The following is a 15,003-nucleotide window of genomic DNA, read 5'->3' on the forward strand; positions in this document are numbered from 1 at the left end:
TTTTTTCGGCAGTGGGTTTTCATTTTATAGTTCCAGTCTGATAGCAGGGAGTGTGTGTACTGAATGAGGGAGGACTCTAACAAATAGCTGCAAGCAAAATGCTAAGAAGGAAACGGCTATAGACATGATCCCTTGATAAGGAAAGAGGACAGATGATAATGGCATTTTTTACCTTCCGCTTGGTTTTGGCAACTTGGAATCAGCCATTTCAATTTGAAATCAGCCATTTCATTCTCTTCTTACCTCTCTGTGGTTCCTGTGTGAATCTAGTGTGCATGAATTATTCCACTTACAAACAGAGAAAAAGAAGCTTCAAAACAAATCATGTTAAGGAAACTTACTGTGTTGCAGAATCTTCCCCGTGTTTCTCCAAATATTTAGTGCCAATCATTTCACTTGCATTAAAGCTAGTTTAAATTAAGCTGATCCTGGCAGTTCGAGTAGCTGCTATAGATACTTTGCTTGTAGTCTTAGCAAAGTGCCAAACATACAATAATAAAAACAAATCAAGTGAAAGAAAGCCTGTCAACTGTGTCATGGTTACAGCAACTGAAATCAGGTCAGACTGTTAATGAGTGTCCATAATATCTATGAAGTGTACTTGCTACTGAAGACAGAAAGACCAGTGAACCCTTTGGTTAACTTAGTTCTACATATATGTCTTGCAAGACTCCCACAAATAAGTGCCCACAAGCACACATATGGCAGTTCCGATGGAGTGATTACCTACCTACACAAGTGTTTCTTGCAGTTGAAATACTGGTTCCATTTATAAATTGAATGAGAGATTTTCTTCAGTTTCAGAGTTGTCTGACAAAATAATATGTGGATCTACTTTGCTAATGTATGTGTTAATTGTGAGAATAAGCAGAAGTGCATCACCGAGGCAAAACATTGCATTTAGTATGTTTAGTGTGTTGGCAGCTGACTGGAACTCTTTTTTCCCTTTCCCAAATAACATGGTTTATCAGTTATGACAGGAGCTGAAATATAGATCACCATAATACTTAAATACTGATTTTCATCAGGTGACTCGGGCAATGCTGGAAAATTGGTAACAAAGGAACAATTTTATAACTCAAGGGCAACTTCATCTACATAAATCCTGCTTGGGGTGAAATGCGGGTACCTTTGTCAAGGTGAATTCTGATGTTTTGAAAGTATTAGATTCTAACAGAGTGGTGAGAAATGCCAAATAAATAGTAATGATCGAATGCATGTGATTTCCCTTTAAATCATAAGTCAAATTGCGTTTTTTTTCTTTATTGTACCTGTGTTTAACCAAAATGTTTTAGCCTCAGTCTGGAATCTAAATGGGGAAAATAAGCAGTGTGCTCTTAGGCTTCCAGTATTAATGTACATTCTCTCCCGATTTATTTATCCTGCTGTTGTGTTAGGGAAATGTGTTTTTTGAATTACATTCTGTCATTTTGGAATCGGTGTTCAGTTTCTGAGGCGGTGAATCCAGACTTTCAGCAGGAAGAATTGTGCCCCTCTGTTCCTCCCTGCTGTCATGCCAGTGGAACTGACAGGTCTGGCCCTACCTGCATAAATCGTGGCAGAGCTCAGCTTGACTTTGTTCTGTTGACAGCTTTGAGCGGGTCTGCTTTTCAGCCTATGGGTGAGGAAGCCAGATTCAAAGCCAGGTTACACAGAAAACATCCATACAATAGGTTGGCTTCCTTTTAGGATGGGTTAGAGAAATGCAAAGGCAATTTTAGAATTGGGAAAATCATTGTGAGCACTGGAGGAGACAAAGTACTAAAAATGTATTGGAGGTGAATTGTCGATTGGGATGCTTGATTGTAGGGTATGAAAAGTGGGGAAAACATGGTTTAATTTGGAAGGATAGAAAAGCTGACTGGAAAAGGAAAGTGAAGTCCAGCTTGTTAAGCAGGGGGCTGAAGCTGACAAACGCTGTCCCGGGCTGAGTACAAATGATTAAGACCTTTTTAATCCTTTAAGTAAGTATGTCAAAACCCTGTTAATAAAACCAGCAAAATTCCTTTTACTGAGGTGACTTGCCAAAAGAAAGAGGGGGAAGTCTTACGGCCTGGATATTGGATAGGCTTTGGAGGTCTACTTTTGATATCTGTTGGGGATTACCTATGGATGCCTATTTCTGTGCCTTTGTTTCTCAAAATTAAAACATGATAATACCCCACTTAATCATAAAGATCCTGAGAGAGTAGGTGGTGTACTGTAAGACGTACAGTTTGTTGATAGGAACTACATAGCGTCACACTGTTTGCAAGGTGAAAGAAATGACTGGTATCTGCTCTGCAGTATAATTGTTGGTGCTGTTATTTTTTATGTAAACAGACTTGTTGAAAGAGATGCTCAGTGACATATTTCATAAAGGGAAAAAGCAAGATCAGGACCCATGATCTGATCACAGTATCCTACTGGTAGGGATTAATGCAGTTAAAATTCATACCAGCATAATTCCATTATCACCTCAAAAAGCTGCAGACAAAAGGAAAACAATGCAGTTGCTGATATGTGCTTCAGAAAGGTTTTCTCAAGACAAAGCTGGGAGATAGCTTCCTCAGAGAAGAGGGTAGAGTTGGGGAATCATACAGAAGAACGACTCGGTCTAAACAAATGGGAATAGGAAGAGGCCTCTAGGACTTAGATCTCATTGTGTTTGCTGGTAAAAGCTGTAGGAGATTTTCAGTGATTTTTTTTCTTTCTGTTTTTTTTTCCCCCTTGGATAGATAACATTTTAAGGTACTTGCCTTCCATCTCCTTGTTACTGTGTAATGTTTCGATATGCTCATGCAAGTAGTATATGGAAAGTAATTGCACACAATTCACTGATTTTAGTTGTAAATTGGTTAAACACATTGAGAGAATTTTCACTGAACCACCCATGTTAGTTAAGTACAGAATTCTGGTCATTTGCTTTGTCACTAGAATTCAAATGTCTTGGCTTTCATCCTGACCCCCCCTAAACTCCCTCACCTCCTTTTGCCTTAACAATCATCTTTAACTATCCTTCCAGAAAGCTTTAGTGTTTTGAGGGTTTTAGGTGAAAGTTACTGTGTCAATGCACTTTGCAGTTAGGTACTCCCAGCAGGATCAGGTCGGAGTTGGCGGTTACCATCTTTGTCCGTAATTTCCCCGTGCACACACTTCTTTCTTTCCCTTTTTTTATATCCGCAGTAGGAACATGTCTATTTTCAACACAGCCATTTATAATAAACAACAGGTGTTGTGGGTGTTTCCAGGCTTAAACTTGCCAAGAGGAAAATACATAATCCAGTGCTCAACTGCGGGGACAGCCATTTTTGCCATTAGCAGAGTGTGGAGCCTTGGCTCACACACGGAATTCTGGCAAACTTTGCTCTGTTAAGTGCAAATGGGATTTCATTCATTGTGTGGCTTCCAAATAAATATATGTGTCTGTCCAAATGTATTGTTAAATTCTTCAGAGGGAAAGAGTCTTGGATTGGGAGACTTGCCATTTTTCTCTAATTAGAAAACAAACAGAACAAATAGAGACCTGTATAATTAAAACCGTTGTTTATCCAAAAGAAATTAAAAATAAGCTATGATTCATGCACATGTACTTTGGAGTCCAGTGTAGATGTGGAGCTTTTTCTTCCCTCAGACTAAAAGATGATGGTGTCAGTATAAGATGATTAAATCTGATCAGTTACCAATGGCATTGCTGCCCAGTGTTTATCTTCAAACTGATGCAAGGTTCAATCTCTGTTAAATGCTAACTCGTTTGTCATAGTTAGGATGCCTTGTGGTGTAAATTGGGGAGAAATCACTTGTGGTTTCAATATTTCATGTGGTGAAAATTGGTATCTAAGGAAAGTAGTTATGGGTTAGTTAAAACACCCCAAGTGGTATTTTAGGAGGTATATCAGATAATCCTACTTCTTTCCCTGCAAACTACTTAGCATGTTTCAACATTTTGCCCAGTACAATTGTCAGAAAATAGTGTTTCCACTGCTGAATATAGGGATTTGTTAAGACCTGACTGAAATATAACATAGGCCAAAAATGGCAGGGTAGGTATGTATTCTCCTTTCGCTGTATCATAGAATCACAGAGCACTAGGTTGGAAGGAACCTCAAGGATCAGCTGGTCCAGTCTTTCAAGGCAAAGCATGACCTAGACTAGATGTCCCTGTCCAGCCAAATCCTAAGTGTCCGGTGTTTGGGAATCCACCTTTTCCTCGGGGAGATTATTCCAGTGCCTGAGTTTTCTTACTGAAACATTTTCCTCTTGTGTGCAGTCAGAATCTCCCCAGGAGTGACTTGTGCCCATCACTCCTCATGTTTTCATGTGACTCCTTCTAAAAAGGGAGTCTCTGTCTTTTTGTGGCCACCCTTTAAATACTGGAACATGGTGATAAGGTCTCCCCCGAGCCTCCTTTTCTTTTCTGTTGTTAGTATATATTATTAACTCCTGTTAGACTGAAATACAAACGCCCATATTCACACTGCTGTATGCATCATGCTTTCCACAAGGCAGATTTTTAATAGGTTTGGTGAGGCTTTACAATGCTTAATTATTTAGCACTATATATATGTTGAAGGCTTGTTGTTTCCCTTGTTTCCCTTCTCTTCCCCCTGATTTCTCAGTATGTGCCAAAAGCTGCGTCGTGCTCATTTGAACTGGATGTATATTCAAACATCACTTTTTTCATCCTTTAGTTTTCTTCAAGAACAAAGGAAGTTCTCATTACATTCTTCTTGCAATGTCTCTTGAAAACGTCCTTGAAATGTGAGCGTAACAATTCTTTTTGTAACAGTTTTACCTTGCAAATTTATGAAAGTCTCATTGAAGATGCTAAGGACTTTACTTGGGTCTGGCATCTTACAAGTGACCTGTTCAGATTGAAGTGTGAAGTATTTCAGGGGTTATAGCACTTTCACTACTCAGGAGGAGCTAGGACAAGAAAAAATTAAGGTCTTGGAAAAAGAAATTCCTGTTTCCATTAAAAAGATTTCTTTTTTCAAAGCCTAGGGGTTCAAAATCTTGCAAGGTTCTATTTTGACCGGGCATCTTTTGAATGGTGCCGACATACAGAGACATTAATGACAGTTTGTCTGTATCCTCTGTATCTGAGTAATTGGAAAACTTTATCTCATTTACTGTGCACCTTGCTTCAATTTGTGATAATGTAGTTCATATAAAGCGCTAGGATCACGTGCTGAGGTAGGTAAAGCTGAAGGAGCGGTGAGTTGTCTTCCTTGAATGGAGAAGCTAATCATAAATAATTAGCATTCAGTTTTCTTCATTTTCCTGTTGCTTTCCATTGTAGTGATATCTCTGCCTTCATTACTAGCTTTGACAGTTGGCTATGGTTACTCAACCTGAATTTGGGAACTCTGTAATGCAGTCTTACTCAACTGTCACCTTGTATAGAAAGAGTGTCTAGCGATCAAACATATTTTTATTAGCTATTGAAGAAGTACAAATCAAGGCTTAATGTGGGTGGTGTTTCTTTCAAGCTGTGTGTTGTTGTTGTATCTTATTTTTATAATAAATCCCCCCCCCCCCCCCCCTTTCTTTCTCAATTTTGGCATTAGTTCTCCTTCTGCCCTTGTTGAGAATTAGGATCGCAAGAGCGTACAAATTATTAGTGAGGAATTGATTTGAAGAAGCAGGAAAGTGTGCTTGCTGCTTCTCACTTCACGGCTGTTCTTCAAGTGAGCTTTGCTAAGGCAAAAGTTTCTCTAAGCTGCCCAGCTACCCAGCCCCTCAGTTATGAAGATAAGCCAGATTCAGAAGTCTTTGTTGAATGTGAAATTGCTTGAGGTCACCAACTCTTGTTTTCTTTTCTCTGCGTTTAATTCTTTGCAGGTTACCTGGAGGTTTAGTTCAGCAGTAGGGCAAGCCTGACTTAGCAGACTTTTAATGAAATCATTGCTTAGAAGAACCCAGGATGGACTGGTTGTGTGCTCAATTAGAGTAGCTGCATATTCTGAAGGTGCTAACGCTTTGTCTATGCACATACCCATGAACGATGACTGCTTAGAGGATTGTTAATTCTCTTAAGGCTTGATCAAAAGCTAATTGAGGTCAACGTGGAATCTCCTCTTGCCTTGATTGAAGCTTGGATCAATTTTTAGTAGTTGTCAAATCTACGAAACACTGCATGAATTTTGAATGCTTTTGCCATGCCAAGCTAAAGCTGATTAAGGCAGTTAATGTACGCTGGGAAAATGCATACAAATGTTATCTCTAAATATGGATTTTTTTTTTCTGTAGAAAGCTTACAGGAATGTGTATGTTCTCTTGTTACCTTGGGTTGTTTTTCCTATTGAGGTCTGATGCTGCATATTCTTAGAGGCTCGTTGTTTTGCATCTGTACTGGTTTACTCAGGTTTCTACTCATCAGCAGATAATTTACCCTAGATTTTTTTTTTATGATCTCTTGACAGCATTGTCTACCGTGCAGAAACTTTGTTACTACTACTACTAAAACTACACAAGTCTTCATTCTTTGACATGCAATCCTCTTTATGAGTCAATTCCAGTTTATCTTGTCCCTGACATCTCGCATATTTCCTGAGACACTCAGACCCTTCATTCTGATCCTAGAGGATAACACTGGGGAGTGAAATTACGATTTTCTTACTTATAGTCTTATCTCTGAATAACTCTGCAGTCTATCCATGTTGTGTAAAACCTTGTTTAGAAAGTAGTTATGGTGCCATTTATTTGTCCAAATATATAGAAATCTATAACTATTTCTTTCTAGATTTGTAAAATGCTTTACTCTGCGTTGAAGCACTATATCCTTATATCTTACAATTTTGCTGCTATTATTATATTGCTAGAAAAAAGAGCTACATTTTGGAAGCCAACTTAAATGCATTTTGTTTGAATTCCTTGGTATTCTCTCATTCAGCCGGTTTAGTGGCGAAGAGCTGAGTGCTCTTGCGGTGCTGTGATATGGTGGTCTGCAACAGCTTGGTTTAACACCTTTGGGGAATGAAATGCTTTTCTACATTCCAAAAAACAACAACAAGGAATGCCTAACCAACCAACAAAACACCCCCAAAACCCAACGGCTTTTTAGTCAGGTGAAAAAACTCTGCATGTAACTAACTGGAGAGATAAGGTTCTTATTTGTAACTTACTTATTTTGTGGTGTTTTAATGAATACTCCCCTGGTATACTGCATGCCAAAGAAGTTGTGGGTATTGTTATTAATTGTGCATGTGTAATGTTTTGGAAGATCTCCAGTCCTAATGGGGAAATTGTTTTCCACCTTGTAACTCTAAGCATGCCCTCCACAGAATTGTTAGTATTTTCACGTAAAAGAAGAATAGAATTATTCTGTGTGTTTATCAGGCTGACATTTTTCAGGCTGAGGTTGACTGTCTTTCATTAACACCCCCCTCTCCCATGAAATGAGACATATAAATATTCTGTGTACATCCAGGTAAACGCCACACAGAACCCCATTATATCTAATTCAGTACTAAAAAGGACAAATAGGTGCGAAGACAGTATGTGCCTTCGCTGCCACAGCAGTACTAAAATGCCCTGGAATGTCTCAGCATAATAAGACAAGATGCAACATAACTGCATTAGGAAGAGCACACATGTGGTATTTGTTTCCTAAGTCCCCCACACCCTCCAAGAAAATCAAATTGGCATTAAAAGAAAAGACTGCAGGTTTATTACTTCAGTACAGCATCAGAAAACTTTTTAAGCCCTCACAGTGCCGTTACCTTTGACATCTGCTTTTCCAAAGAGATTGCCAGTTGATTTGTAATGATTTTTTTAAATCCTGCATTAGCTTTCCTAAAAGCCTGACATTTGTAGATAAGTGCTTTTCAAAAAGACATCTGACCAACAAGTCACTGTCTCTACAGAAGTCTTCTAATATTGTAAAGTACTTTCTTTGTTATATATTATGCTCAGTTGGAGGCCCTCTCCATTGTTACCTATAATTTCTTTGTCTTCTTCAGTGGCTGCCTGTGGCATTGTGCATTACCCCATTTTTCAGCACACTGTTTCTCTGAGCAATCTTCCTTAGTTTTGGTGAATGTGGGAGCTGTTGTTCCATGGGTAGGTAAACCTGGTTTGCTTATCTACTCCCCAAGGACTGAGGTTTATATCTTACTGGCCAGTGCTTGCAACTCTGCTTTGCTGCTGTCATCTTGCAGTATACGACTACAGGGTATGTTGATGCTAAATATGTTTGGAGCTAATCTGGCACATCTTTAATTTACAGCAGGGATGTAAATTAAACAGAGGCTATAATGCAAACTTTCTGTATGTTTATAAAATTAAAAGAAAATAATCAGTTTGAACATATTGCATCTGCTGCTGTTTTGTGCCTGTGTCATAACAATTTCATGCAGCTCCATTTAACACAACTAAATCTGAAAGTGCAGTTTATTAATTTAGCAGGTTAACCTGAAAAGATTTTTGTCCTGCTGCAGAAAAAGGCACTGCAAAGAAGAAGTTAAGGTGGCAAAACAAGACCATTGAAAAAAACAATGATAAATTATGTCTATTCAGGAGGAACAACATCAGTGTTGTATTGGGGGCAGGGAATACATGAAAAGGCAAACTTAAAGATGGTTTGAAACCTAATACAACACATTAATATTTGCTGTTCTCTTCAGGAATAAGATTTCTTTTTTTCCTTAACTCGTTGTCATGTCTGAATACAGCTGTCTCAACCTTGTAACATGAGGCAGTTTAATAAACTCGGGATGATTCAGTGCAGTATTAAAGATGTCTCTATGTTAACAGAAATGTGTTGATTATCTGCACTGGAGAAAAATTCCTTGGTATCTAACCAGTATCTCTGAGCAGGGTTTATTTGACCTGTCAGCTGCTTTTTGCTGTTGGACCCAGAAACAGATCAGAACTGAAGAAAGCTTCAGAGAGAGGCAGCTCATAAACAAAATGTTTTCTTTTGTGAATTATCTGATGGATAAAACTGTCCACACATGTTGCATTTATGGTGAAAAGGAGATTCTAGATGCAGAAATCTTGGACTCGAATTACTACCTTTAATTCCCTGCTGTTTATTTTTGTGCTCTTGTTGGATGCTTACACTGTCAGCCAAGCAAGGTCTCCAACCTTTCCAAATCCAACTCGTCTGCTATTAAGAGGTCTCGAAATGGCATTTCTGTTCTGTGAGTGCTTGAAACTTTTTCACTTGTAAAATGGTTATTTACTTCAGAAAAGTTTTGTAGCGATAAACTCTTCAGGGAATGACTGCACCAAATGGCGCTAATATTAAGGCACATACATGGCTTCGAATAGATGCGTGCACGCAGTTAAGATCAGCTCTCACAAGCACTATGCAATATTGATGCAAGATGTTTATGGTGTAATGAAAAGCCAGTTGCCAGCTGTGCCCCACAGCCGTGCATGCCGTTCCTTACATAAGGTGAAAAGATAGGTTTGGAAGAGGAGCAATATAACCCAAAGCAGGTTGAAGAAGAGAATATGGAAAAGTATTCACTGGCCTCATCCTGCTTTTAACTGATCAAAACAGAATATGAGTGAAAGGATTGCCAGAAAGAGAGCCTGATCCTGATATGATACGAACTGTGTGTAGGAGGATGGATTTTGTGATTATCAGTGCACTGAAAGGATAATATGTTAGAAGTGAAGTTTAAAAGTCAGATGAAGGAAGCATCAGTAAGTATTACTTGTATTAATGTAACTCATAGGTCCCAAGTCATGGGTTAAATTGTACATAGTCCTTTGTTGCAAGCAGAAATGATAACTGAACCATTTAATGTAATGCATAATCTATATTGGGTGATGGTGTCAGGAGACAAAAGGTAATATCATAGGATTTGCCAATATATTCCATTTTGAAGTTAATTTGCATTCTTACTTCTATATTGAAACCTGTTCAGACCTCTTGACCGTAAGCTGTGCTGCAGGCAGCTGTGTAGGCTTCTCCATGCATAGTTCATCTGAAATATTTTACTATGAAAAAAACTTAATCTCTCCAGCTGAGCTTACAAAATGGGGCAGATCCTATAAAAAGACAAAAATCTCTTCTGAAATAGAGCAATATCTCCTCTGTTTTCCATCAGTGAAGTTAAAGTGTCTTATTTTTTACCTTTGTCCTTCATTCCACATCTCAGTTCCAAAGATCCAACAAAAATACTAATACTTCCTGGCAGCATAAGCAGGTCACAACTCAAATGAGCTCAGAATATTGTTCCCAAGGGAACCAGGAACTATGTCACACTTGCTCAATTTCGACATACATATATTCAGAAACCTTGGGAGAAAGGATATACATTGAAAGTTATATTCTTAATATAGTCAAATGTGATGAAATATTTTATTATGTGACAGCTCAGCTTGAAAGGGAAAATAATACCTTTTCTTCCCATGACTTATTTACAGATGAAGGCAAGCAGAACTAAAAAAAACCTCTAAGAAATAGAACACTATTAACATGTAACTATTCAATACTGTCCCTCTACTCTGCTCTCATGAGACCTCACGTGGGGGAGCATTGTGTGCAGTTCTGGTGTCCTCAACATAAAAAGGACATGGAACTGTTGGAACAAGTCCAGAGGAGGCCACGAGGATGATCAGGGACTGGAGCACCTCCTGTATGAAGACAGGGTGAGGAAGTTGGGGCTGTTCAGCCTGGAGAAGAGAAGGCTGCATGGAGACCTCAGAGCAGCCTTCCAGGATCTGAAGGGGGCCTATAGGGATGCTGGGGAGGGACTCTTCATTAGGGACTGTAGTGACAGGACAAGGGGTAACGGGTTCAAACTTAAACGGGGGAAGTTTAGATTGGATATAAGAAGGAAATTCTTTCCTGTAATGGTGGTGAGGCACTGGAATGGGTTGCCCGGGGAGGTTGTGAATGCTCCATCCCTGGCAGTGTTCAAGGCCAGGTTGGACAGAGCCTTGGGTGCCATGGTTTAGTGTGAGGTGTCCCTGCCCATGGCAGGGGGATTGGAACTGGATGATCTTAAGGTCCTTTCCAACCCTAACTACTGTATGATTCTATGAAAATAAGAATGGAGCAAAAACTTTTAATTATGAGAGCAGATTGGACAGTTGCTTAAATATGGTTGTAGGCTCTACAGATAAGGGTCTATAAGAATGAATTTTCATGTCTGTAAGCATAACAGTCTTGTACATGGTTGTGATCTTTAAGTGGATGCTGACGGTGAATACTGTTTAATGGTGGGATTTGAAGACTCTACCAGCACTTTGTAACACGCTTAAACAGAAATAAGCATTACAGAAAGTTTCATGTTTGCAAAAAAAAGTGATGCAAAAAGTGATGCATGCAGTTGCCTAGGGCAACAGTTTTTCTAACTAATTTTGCTGCATTAGAGCTGTGGAGAGCTGAACTGCTGCTGCTACAGAAGGCCAATGTATGGGAGAGCAGGCTTTTTCCAGTGCTGGGATGGATGGCTGTTCCATGAAGAAGCAATAGCTGTGCTTAAATCTCTGCTTACCTTGGCCATGGCAAGAACAAGTTAGGCTCCTCAATTCCCTCTCCCATTCTCTCACATCCCTCCTTACAACAGGAGTTGCCCTACCCCAGCTAAGCCTCAGTCCCTTATTTTTTGAGCAGCAAAGCTCAATTTTGGCTATGCATTGTAAGGATTTTAGCCAGCAGCAGGAACTGCCTTTTCAAGTGGCTGCTTGTTGCAAAATTAATCAATATTTAACTTCATGTAAGTTAAAAGTTAATGTAGTGCCTATGAAAATGTTCATTGTTGGTGAATACTTGTAAAACTGCTTTGACTAGTTCTTAAGCAGTGCCTTCACTTGATGTTCTGGTTTTGCACTGCATGTCTGGTTGATAAAGTGGTACTTTTTCCCTAACTGGTTGCAAAGACCTTTGAGGGGAGGGAGATACACATATATATGATTGTAATAGCTGAATAACTGATACTGAGCTCTATGAAAATGCAAGTAATTCAAATAAAGCATTTCCCAATGCAGTCCTCTGTGTACATAAGGAGAAAACAATCTGGTAAACAATAGGAAACCAGTCGAAGTGGCAAAAGAAATTAGTGGTTCATACAGCTCTGCACATGAAGCAGAAAGATATGTGACTCGATACCGCATGTGCCCATTCCCATTTTAGTAGTGATACTGGTATAAACAACACCACATTGCACCTTTAACTCTGACTGATAAGTAACCTCTGTGGTAACTTTTGTATTTCATTTTCATCAAGGTAAAAGTCTTCTTGTCTCAAAATGCCTTCTCAGTTAGATCATAGTGTCAGTAGAACAGAAAGTTGCCCGTTAAAAACCAGCATGCTCATCGTGCCCAGATACATGTGGTTTCTTAGGTAACAGTGGAAAAGGGAATGTTTCCTACCATTTTTGATAAGATTTATTGAAGGATATTTACACAGTTTGAAGCAAAGTGAAAGTAAGTGCTTACCTTGCGAAAATTAGGGAAGTTGAAAGGTTTCTGACATGCAATTTACCACATGTAAAAAGGTATTTCGGTGACAAAGCTAAGAGGCGACAGCATGGGCACTCAAAAAATAGGCTTTGAAAGGAAGGATCAAGTAATTACTGCTTGTCCTGACTGAAGACATAATAAGGAAGACCTGAATTTAGTTTATTCCTACTGTCTTACCCCGTTTTGATTGTCTGCCACAATTCTTTTCTATTTACAGTGCTTGAAGAAGCTTAGAGTTTTTCTTGGCAAAGCTGCATCCTAGAGTAGAGACCATGTAGCAGGCATTCCCATTTCCTGTTACACCAAATCTGTTTTGTTCTCAGCCTTTTTGTTTTTTTTTTTTTAATTTGTTTATTTTTTAATAGGTAATTTCTAAACATTTTTGGCTTATTTTGGGAGTGGGATGTTTGGGATTTTCGTTTGGAGGATGTGCTTGCCTTTTTTGGGTGGCAACATGAGTTCTTGGGTTGCTAAGTAAATATTTTACCTAATGCTTTCCAAAACTGTTTAAACATGGAGAGATGTATTCATTGCCCTTTTTAAAGATGCTCAGCAAACTTTTGTAGCACTTAAAGGAGAGGGAAACGTGTATTTTCATGTATGCCCTTATCTTGCCCTTACTGAAATCAGTGTCATCTTTCATGGGAGTACCCCTCAATCAGAAAAGGATGAGAGTATTTTGTAAACAGAGCTTTAGAGTTCATTGTGTTTAAATGTTCTTTTATCCGTATTACAAAATGTGCATGCAAACATAGGAGCGAGTGTGTATTGATGCACTCTTAAGTGTAATTTACACCGATGCAAAAAACGTTAGCTCTTTTGGTCAGCGTGGCCCTAAAGACAATGTTTGCTATCCCTGCTCTGTTTTTTCAACCATGAATAAACAAATACCAGGTTTTATTTGATTACTGCTTGTGCCCATGAAACAGGTTTTGAAAGGAATGTAGCCAACTTATACAGCAGATCCACACTGTCTCCTAGTTGAGATTCGATGCGTATCCTATTATCTTCAAGCAGTGTTTGATGAATTGTACTAGGGTTACTTTCTAAGTGGGTCATTATTTTCCTCATTGTTAGAGGAGTTTTAGAGTGCAGCTTTAAAATAACTAAATACGCTCATTTTCTGGCATTTTCTATTGCCAGTTGGGAAGATCTGTGGAATCCCCCAGAATTAGGAAGGGCCGAATAAATAAAATATCCTGGAAGTTTAATTTTGACCTAATGAGAATGAAGCCGTTAAAGTTGTTTCCAAACACTAGATGCCTGTGAACTTATAGCTTCCATCCTGGGGTCAACAGGTAAAAATAGGGTTATTAAAACACAACAATTACAAGTGTACACCATGCTTTGTATTTCACAGAATGGGGAAGAAATTCCCTCTTCAATCTATCAGGAAGCTCATACAGATGTAAAGGAAAGTCTTCCATGATGCACAATCATATTAATACTGCTGGCAGTCAAAAGAGAAGTGATAAAATAGAGTAAAGCCCACAGGTGTCAGAATTGAATTTTCTCGCTCTCACCTCTGCATCTCAAAAGCAGTTTGTGTTAGTGGGATAGAAGAATTTGCCTGCCTTGTGCTGTGAAGGTTAGTGTAGAGATTTTACAGCTGAAACGAGGTTCTTTGAATTTAAAGTGGAGCGGGGACAGTGACTGATAGGATGTGGAATACACCTGTAAGAATAGAAGAACAGGAAGAAAAACAGAAGTTGAAAGTGCTTGCTGGAAGGAACCAGGTAGAAATGGAGAGAATAGTCATGGCAAAATTGTGCCGAAACTCTCCGTGGCATGTTTTAGTTCGCAGCAGATAGGAATAAACTGGCTGAGGCTGACTGAGAAATGGTACTAAGAAAATGACACAAGTGCTAGTGACTTTGATGCTACCTTCCATTTCTTGTGGGATTTTCCCCTGTTTTTTTTAGAAGTGCGAATTATCAATGGAATTAAAAAAAGCCATTCAGATGATGCATCATAAATATGTTTCTGGATATGGAGTTTCCAAAGAAAGCTGGAGAACATGATCCAGCGTTCTTTGGAATGAAAATCAGAGGGCATTTGTTGAACTTGGCTCACTGGAGTTAAGAAGCAAACTTGGGCTTTTCTCAGATATAATGCTGCAAATGGCGAAAAGTATGCTGGAGAAGGGGTGGGGAATGTCTGAGAGACTTAAGGCACTAGACTAGAGTACTTTTCCATGTGTACAGTTAAGGAAATACAAGAGATAAATGTGTTTGTTTGACCATAGATGGGGGGGGAAACCCCCCACTTTCTGCTCTTTAGTCTCCAAGAGCTTTTTCATTGTGAGTGTTCCTTGCAGTATGCTACTTTAGCAAACACTTAAATGCTTATTGTCATTTATGTGCCTGTTAAAGGTATTAAATGCTTTGCTTTCTACATCTCCTCTTCTGCTGCTTCTTGCATCTTCTGCGTTGTGGAGGAGAGGCTACTGCTGCTTCGACATGCTGGTGTTTATGGAGTCTCTGAGAAAGGTGTGTGCCTACCCTAGGTGCTTTCAAACATACCAAAGAGTGGTTCTCAACAGGGAAGAACCTAAAAGCAAGCAAAGAAGAGATTATATTGGGGCAAAAACCCCAATTT

General features: G+C 39.1%; 1 long non-coding RNA gene across 7 annotated transcripts in view; it reads left to right on the plus strand.

Moving 5' to 3' along the window:
- The window catches only part of LOC130607770 (uncharacterized), a 344,203-nt gene that overhangs the window by 46,816 nt on the left and 282,384 nt on the right, over window positions 1–15,003 (plus strand). Inside the window, exon 2 of one of the 7 annotated variants that reach the window (XR_008974346.1) lies at window positions 4,671–4,740. The exons of the other annotated variants lie outside the window; for them this stretch is intronic. This is a non-coding gene — a long non-coding RNA (uncharacterized LOC130607770). The remainder of the gene's footprint in view (window positions 1–4,670; window positions 4,741–15,003) is intronic. 7 annotated transcript variants of the gene reach the window in all.

This window comes from Pezoporus wallicus, unplaced genomic scaffold (genome assembly GCF_028554395.1).
Source record: "Pezoporus wallicus isolate ANWC-B61680 ecotype Strahan unplaced genomic scaffold, APGP_CSIRO_Pwel_v1 scaffold_6445, whole genome shotgun sequence".
In the NCBI taxonomy this organism is placed as follows: domain Eukaryota; kingdom Metazoa; phylum Chordata; class Aves; order Psittaciformes; family Psittacidae; genus Pezoporus; species Pezoporus wallicus.